The sequence below is a fragment of the Periplaneta americana genome, chromosome 9 (genome assembly GCF_040183065.1).
Source record: "Periplaneta americana isolate PAMFEO1 chromosome 9, P.americana_PAMFEO1_priV1, whole genome shotgun sequence".
In the NCBI taxonomy this organism is placed as follows: domain Eukaryota; kingdom Metazoa; phylum Arthropoda; class Insecta; order Blattodea; family Blattidae; genus Periplaneta; species Periplaneta americana.
In genome coordinates this window covers 59,850,030-59,857,514 of record NC_091125.1, presented here as the reverse complement: position 1 = coordinate 59,857,514, position 7,485 = coordinate 59,850,030, and the positions used below count along the sequence as shown (strand labels likewise).

The window sequence follows — 7,485 nt, the reverse complement described above, 5'->3', positions numbered from 1 at the left end:
GGGAACTGGGAGTCTAGATGGTTTCTGTCAGAGGATGAGGTCGAAAGTTGAAACTTCAGCAGGATTTTTTTTTTTAAATTAAGGTCTGTAACTTTAAACTAATGTTGTAACATTAAGAAACCTGCTCTAGTTATTTTGTAATGTAAGTAATAATTACAATAATTGTTTAGAAGGGTGAAGAAGGAATGCAGTTTGAGAAATGTATATCCATTACTTTGGAAAAGTTACAGTATGTTTATCAGTTAACTTGCAGTGTACATAAATTGTGTATACCGGTACCAGCATTATGATTAATAGAAAATATCTTAACAAAATGGATAAATGACGAAAGAAATTTCTCTTTCCGTCTTCCTTAGAGAAAGAAGTAACCAATATTCAAGACTGATTGTACATTGCAGTACGCGCGTACGTATACAGTGAAAAAGGAAAACAAATTGTTCTTTCCCTACTCACTCTCAGTTGGAAAACAAGTTACAGGAATTGTTCAAAGAAACGATCTCCGCCATAGATATAGTATTTTCCTGCAACAAATCAGGTACTCTTTCTGAAGATTATTAGTTTTTGTGGCTTAACCGTTACAAACTACGTACAACCAATTTTATACAACTTAAAAATTAAAATGGGATAAAACTGTATGAAAATTATAATACAGAACACAAAAAGGTCATGCAAATCAAGATTTCAGGTATAACTCCCTGTAAAGTTGATTTGAATAATTTCGAGGGAAAAATTGTTCCGGGCCGGGTATCGAACCCGGGACCTTTCGTTTAACGTACCAACGCTCTACCAACTGAGCTACCGGGAACTCTACCCGACACCGATCCAATTTTTCCCTCTATATCCACAGACCTCAAAGTGGGCTGATAACAGTCAAGCAACCAACTTCGAGTGCACACTAACTCCGTGTGACTTAAATTGTGGTTTTCTGTTAACGAACAGTGACGTGTATTATGCAAATCAAGATTTCAGGTATAACTCCCTGTAAAGTTGATTTGAATAATTTCGAGGGAAAAATTGTTCCGGGGCCGGGTATCGAACCCGGGACCTTTGGTTAAACGTACCAACGCTCTCCCAACTGAGCTACCCGGGAACTCTACCAGACACTGATCCAATTTAAGTCATACAGAGTTAGTGTGCACTCAGTGTTGGTTGCTTGACGGTTGTCAGGCCACTTTGAGGTCTGTGGATACAGAGGGAAAAATTGAATCGGTGTCTGGTAGAGTTCCCGGGTAGCTCAGTTGGGAGAGCGTTGGTACGTTTAACCAAAGGTCCCGGATTCGATACCCGGCCCCGGAACAATTTTTCCCTCGAAATTATTCAAATCAACTTTACAGGGAGTTATACCTGAAATCTTGATTTGCATAATACACGTCACTGTTTGTTAACAGAAAACCACAATTTAAGTCACACGGAGTTAGTGTGCACTCGAAGTTGGTTGCTTGACGGTTGTCAGCCCACTTTGAGGTCTGTGGATATAGAGGGAAAAATTGGATCGGTGTCGGGTAGAGTTCCCGAGTTGCTCAGTTGGTAGAGCTTTGGTACGTTAAACCAAAGGTCCCGGGTTCGATACCCGGTCCCGGAACAATTTTTCCCTCGAAATTCACAAAAAGGTCGCATTTGCTACAAACGCCAGCGCCTTGTTAACAGATACCTAACTGAGCTCCATAAAGGTCGATTTGCATATAGGATACTGTGCGGTGACTCTACGCCAGTGATGTCAAAGCAAGCGCATTTTTCTGACCTTGACGTCGTGCGCGGGTATTAAGCGCTAGGTATGGAGGGAGGAATAAGCAGCCTGTTGGATTAAGAAAACAGTGGTGCACAAACTTCAAACGGAACATGAAATTTTATGCCGTTATTTTTATATGGCTTCTTTCTGTTTGTTATTTTCTATATTGTCCGTAAACAAAAGTAGTAACACCTATTTCTTAGCCTAATATTGCAGTTGTGTTTTAAACATTAATAACATAATAAAGAGTAAAGAAGGAATATTCACACAAATCCCATAATAATTACAACTGTACTGTACTAAGTGAATGAAACACATCATTCATAAAGAAAGTGTTATCCCAAAGAAAGACACTGAATATGACATGATAAGTTGAAATTGATATTGATGGTATCTTTAGCCTTATGAAAGTAATCAAAACAATATTATAGTACAAAGCAAAGTTGTCTAGGTATATGTTTTAACTGTAACTAATATTACATAATAAAACTCTTATCGCATTATGCTTTTACGTGATATTGGTGCGCAAATTTCTGTTATCAGAATATTAAATTACCTCGAAATCTGCTGAAGTTATAGAGCTGACGTTTTACCAACATATAGGCACATATCTTTTGTTTATGATGTAACAGTATTTGCTTTGTTAATTCATTTCCTTACAAACATTTACAAACATTTTCCATGCGAATATTTTCAAACATTTTAATACACTATCTTCAGTAATACGTATTTACGATATATTAGATTTACGAAAACATTGTTTTAGTACCTGTAAGACTACTAAACAAATATATCTGAAAATTTCATTTTTCTGTAAAAAAAAAGTTGAGAAAATATTCCTTTTGAATAAAAAAGCAAATTTCTGAAAAAAGAACATTAAAATTAAAACTTACATTCTTATAATGCACTTATATTTCTCAGACAAATCTAAAAATTAACATGGATACAGTTTTAATAAGTTCTCTTCCCTTTATCCATTGAATCAGTGCTGGCCATCCCTGTATATAGCTCGACCAAGAGGGATATACTACCTCTTTCTTCTGTCTCTTTCCTTTCCGCTGTAAAGCGCTCAGTCTCTCCTGTGCTCTAAAGCGCGCGCTTGCTCCTATGGGCATCTGTTGACATCACTGTTCTAAGGGGACTGCGTCGTGTGTCGCCGGTTTTCACATGAGGGACTGTGCGGCGGCTGTATGTGGACAGTTTTTCTCATATTTTCCAACTTATATAGGTACGCCTCTTCTTCTTGGCTAGTTGTAATCAGGAAGACGTTGTCATAGCTTGTGTTACAGAAGCGAGAGAAGAGGAAAATGAAGATGAAAAATGTATGGCTTCATTATTTGTTGATGACACGTGATGAGGAAGGGGAGTTCCACACCATCTTTTGTAGCTTAAAAGATGATCCAGTGAAGTAATCATGCTCTTGCATCAGTATTATTTACCATTCTTCTAACCCGGAATTACAGTTTCCCCTTTCAAAACGAAAGTGAAACAAGGAGTTCGAGTAATGAAGACGGTTTGTGGACGATCTGACACGTTTTCACATAGAGGACTGTGCGCGTACTGTGTCGTAACCACCGGGTATCACGGGACCGAAATCGCCTCGCCAAGTGGTTACAGACAGTACAGTCCGCGCACAGTCTCCTATGTGAAAGCCGAAAACAGCTTGTCAATATAAATCAAATGGAGTGTACTGTTTATCCATCCACGAGAACACGACACAGTCTCCGTAAAGTCTAGGCGTTCGGTTCACTGGCGGCCCCAACCAACTAAAGAAATGGCATTATCTTCTAAATTGTTAATTTGTGGACCCAATGGTTACTCAACATTTTTTGTTTCTTTTCGTTTTTACTTCTCATCCATAAATTTTAACCATCAGTTCTGAAACACCTTGTATTTGATAATCATGTTACAGAATCAGATAAAACTACAGTAGAACCCCAAAAAGTACGAGAAAATTATAAACAATAGACAAATCTTGTTACTATGAGAAGAATGTGCTTAACATGAATTAGTAGTATAATACAATTATTTTTACAGGTATTATTATTATTATTATTATTATTATTATTATTATTATTATTATTATTATTATTATAAGGGGAAGGGCTACATTGAGCACAAGTTTAAAATCTTACTCTTTTAAGTAGTTACATTGCGCACGTGGTTGTTTTAAACATTGCGGTCGCATAGGCTATAGTAGTATTCACATAGCGCACAATATTGTTATTTTAAAAATTCCAGATCCATTGCACAATACCAAATAGTATAACGATCGCATTATTCGTACTCTTAGGTCCGCCGAATGAGTTGCATATGTGTCATTCGTCAGTGGTTCACATAAACATCGCTACATTGTCAATGTTAAGTAAGAGAGATTTTAAGTTACTGGTAGGGGTCTACGTGAAGGTTTTAAATTTCGATATAAAATATTAACTGGAATAGGGAAACATTGGTGCATGCACAGTATGTTAACTGATGCACATGATTTTTTAGAATATGGAGGAAGACATGGCATGAAGTTCGTAATGTTGCGAGAGTTATGATGATGATGATGATTATTATTATTATTATTATTATTATTATTATTATTATTATTATTATTATGGTGATGACGGCGTTTTATAATACATTATGTGATAAGGTTTTAATACATACCGCTTCACATCACTTGAGGCGTCCCGTTATTCAACCACAGCTCTTCTTGATATCTAACATCCATCTTGCAACACCCGATTGTCTGTCATCTCTCAATCACCATGTTACGTAATAGAACTACTCATATGTATTCAAAAAGAATCTCTATTTAAACATAGGTAGAAAATAATTTGCTTCATATTTCATGTATACTTTCAATTTAGTTGTTGTATATCCATGGAAACGCAACCTAACGAAGCAATCATTTACGCATCGACTCTTAGCTCCAACAATATAGTTGTTCCAACAATATGCAGTCATGATTTCAGAAGAATGTAATACTTTGAAATGTCATTTAAACACACCTATTTAATTTGCACAAATTATATTGCACAGGCAATTTCCGGGCTGCAGCTCTATCTCAGAGACCTGTCGTTGGAAATACATTCCGTCCTTTCTTACGGTTATCTTCATCTTTAGTTCCTTAGGACCGATTTTACAGTGCGCGTCACCGTTTTTGGCGTGTGAAATAAGTAATGGGAACGTCAAGTGTGAGTGTTTTACATTTGCCGCAGTCAGTCTGACAACAGTGTTTGGCAAATGGCTGATGTGACGTGTATAGGAAGTGGTACCATTTCAGCTGCACCAGCAATATGCTCACAAATTGGGCACTATAAATCTAGGACACACGCCAAAAACGCTGGTGCCAGCTGTACCTGACATATTTAATTTTAATTGTTAACTAAAGTATTTTTAATTGACACTTAAATGACGGTGCATTTCACCAACACGAATTGGACTACAAGTTTTCATTGAGCTGGATTTAAGTTAATTGGTTAATATTTGGTAATGTAAATAATTAATCCTGCATTAACGATGATAATTTTCAACATGACGAAGAGAAGGATGCACTTCATATTTAAAGATGCTGATTTCGTATTTCAAGATGATTTCTTACCAAGACCGACGGAGATAATTTCCGAAAGAGAAGGTTATTTAGTACAATGGACGAAAAAGATTTCCAAATGCGATTTAGGTTAAACAAAATATCAGCATTGGCTATTTGGAATAGTATAGAAGATGACTTAGAATCTCCGACTGATAGGACATGACTTTATTGAAGAAACGTTTACTAAATCGTCGACTACGTCTATTATAGCAACTAAAGTATATGAATAACAAATGTATCATGTAATGTTACCGTTAGGCCTATATTTGAAGACATTAGAATAGAGTAACTCGCATACACTAAGATCTACTTTATAATAGGCTTTAAGATCAGTCTTCTTTTTTGTTACTAAACTCATCCATCATTTTACCACGTGTAATGTATAGTGTATTAAACTAATATTGAAACTTGCGATTGCATGCAAAACCATTTAACATTATGATGGATTAGTTCATTTTAGGTTAGGCCTACGTTGCAAAGCTACAACACTCCCGTAATAAATGTTTCTCAATTTCTGACATTTTACAGTCACACATTAACAAATGAACTTACTATAAACGCCAGTGCCTACATTGACACTGTACATGATCATCAGAATTACGATTTTAGTATGATTTAGAACGCTGTGATGACTTAATTGAGAATTAAATTAATTGACTTTATTCTAATTGTCTATTAACTTTTGTATTTAAATTGAATTACAATTAGTTAATTGTGGATTAGTAACATGTTGGTTTGTTTCATTGGACATTTAGTCTCATTTAACCATCTCTTTGTATAAGTTGTAATAATAATAATAATAATAATAATAATAATAATAATAATGATTTATTTAACCTGGCAGAGTTAAGGCCATACGGCCTTCTCTAACACTCAACCAGGAGTAAAAACTGCGTTATAGAAACACTACAAATTTACAAAGTACACACAAAATTGAATAAGATAATAATAATAAAATGTAAACAAGTAAGAAAAAATCAGACATAATATATAACATACAGAAAGAAAGAAAAAAGCATAATAAAATGTGAACAGCAGGTCAAAAATAAATGAGGCCTACAAAGTATAAAAAAATAAGACAATTATTGATAATAATAATAATAATAATAATAATAATAATAATAATAAATAAGAATAGTAATGATAATAATAATTATAATAATAATATTAATAATAATAATAATAACAGGCCTAATAGTAATAATAATACTAATATTAGTAATACAATAATGCAGTACAAAGCATACAATGAATACAATATTTTTAAGTATACACAGTAAGGAAAATTATGTTTATATATAGCTCAACTTATCACATTAGAGATATACCATTATCGGAAAATATGAAAACAAAAATATAAAATAAGTTAAATATCACTAGAACATAAAAAAAAAAATGTGAATACGTGGAAACATGCAATACAACACTTGTCATAATAGTAAGTTAGTTTGGCAACTCGTCATAAGATAATTTTCTAACTTGGATTTGAAAGATTTCAATGTTCGGCAGCCCTTGACTTCAGGCGGCAGAGAGTTCCAGTAACGAGAGGTAGCAACAGTGAAAGATGAGGAATACAGAGATGATGTGTGAAGTGGAATTTCTAGCGTGTTATCGCGTTGTGATCGAGTATTAATATTATGATAGCGAGAGAGAGTATGAAAACGAGCGAATAAATAATAGGGGGATGAAGTTGTAATCAGCATGCTTTTATTTACGCAGGCCTCTGTTCATTTTGTGACCCAATCTCAACATGCTCGAATCAAGCTTTGTTTTTTTGCGTATGCACTGATCAGTTGATACATATTGTATGATCATGTTAGCAATGCTTAACAAAAGTAATATAACCACTTCTGTTCAAGAAAATATCGAGGAGGAGGGTGAAAAATTGACGAAGCAAATCATAATTTCATACGAGTTCTTTCAATTTAAAGATAAAAGAAGTCTGAAATTTGTTAATACAGAAATTGTAATTGTATCGCGAGTGGAAGTTACTTGACCACATAATGGATTCACGGGAAGTAACTGAAGTTATGTTGAAGAATCCGTATGGTAGTGATTTATGGAATTAAATGAAGGACCTATTTCTTGTAGGTGAATGATGTTGACTATGGTTATTGTTATTTTACTCGTACTTAATGAAATAAACGATCGAGTGTATTCCGCACTTATTTAG

General features: G+C 34.6%; 1 long non-coding RNA gene across 1 annotated transcript in view; it reads left to right on the top strand.

Moving 5' to 3' along the window:
- Positions 1-7,485, top strand: part of LOC138705986 (uncharacterized) — a 394,464-nt gene that overhangs the window by 157,575 nt on the left and 229,404 nt on the right. The gene's annotated exons all lie outside the window — the stretch shown is intronic.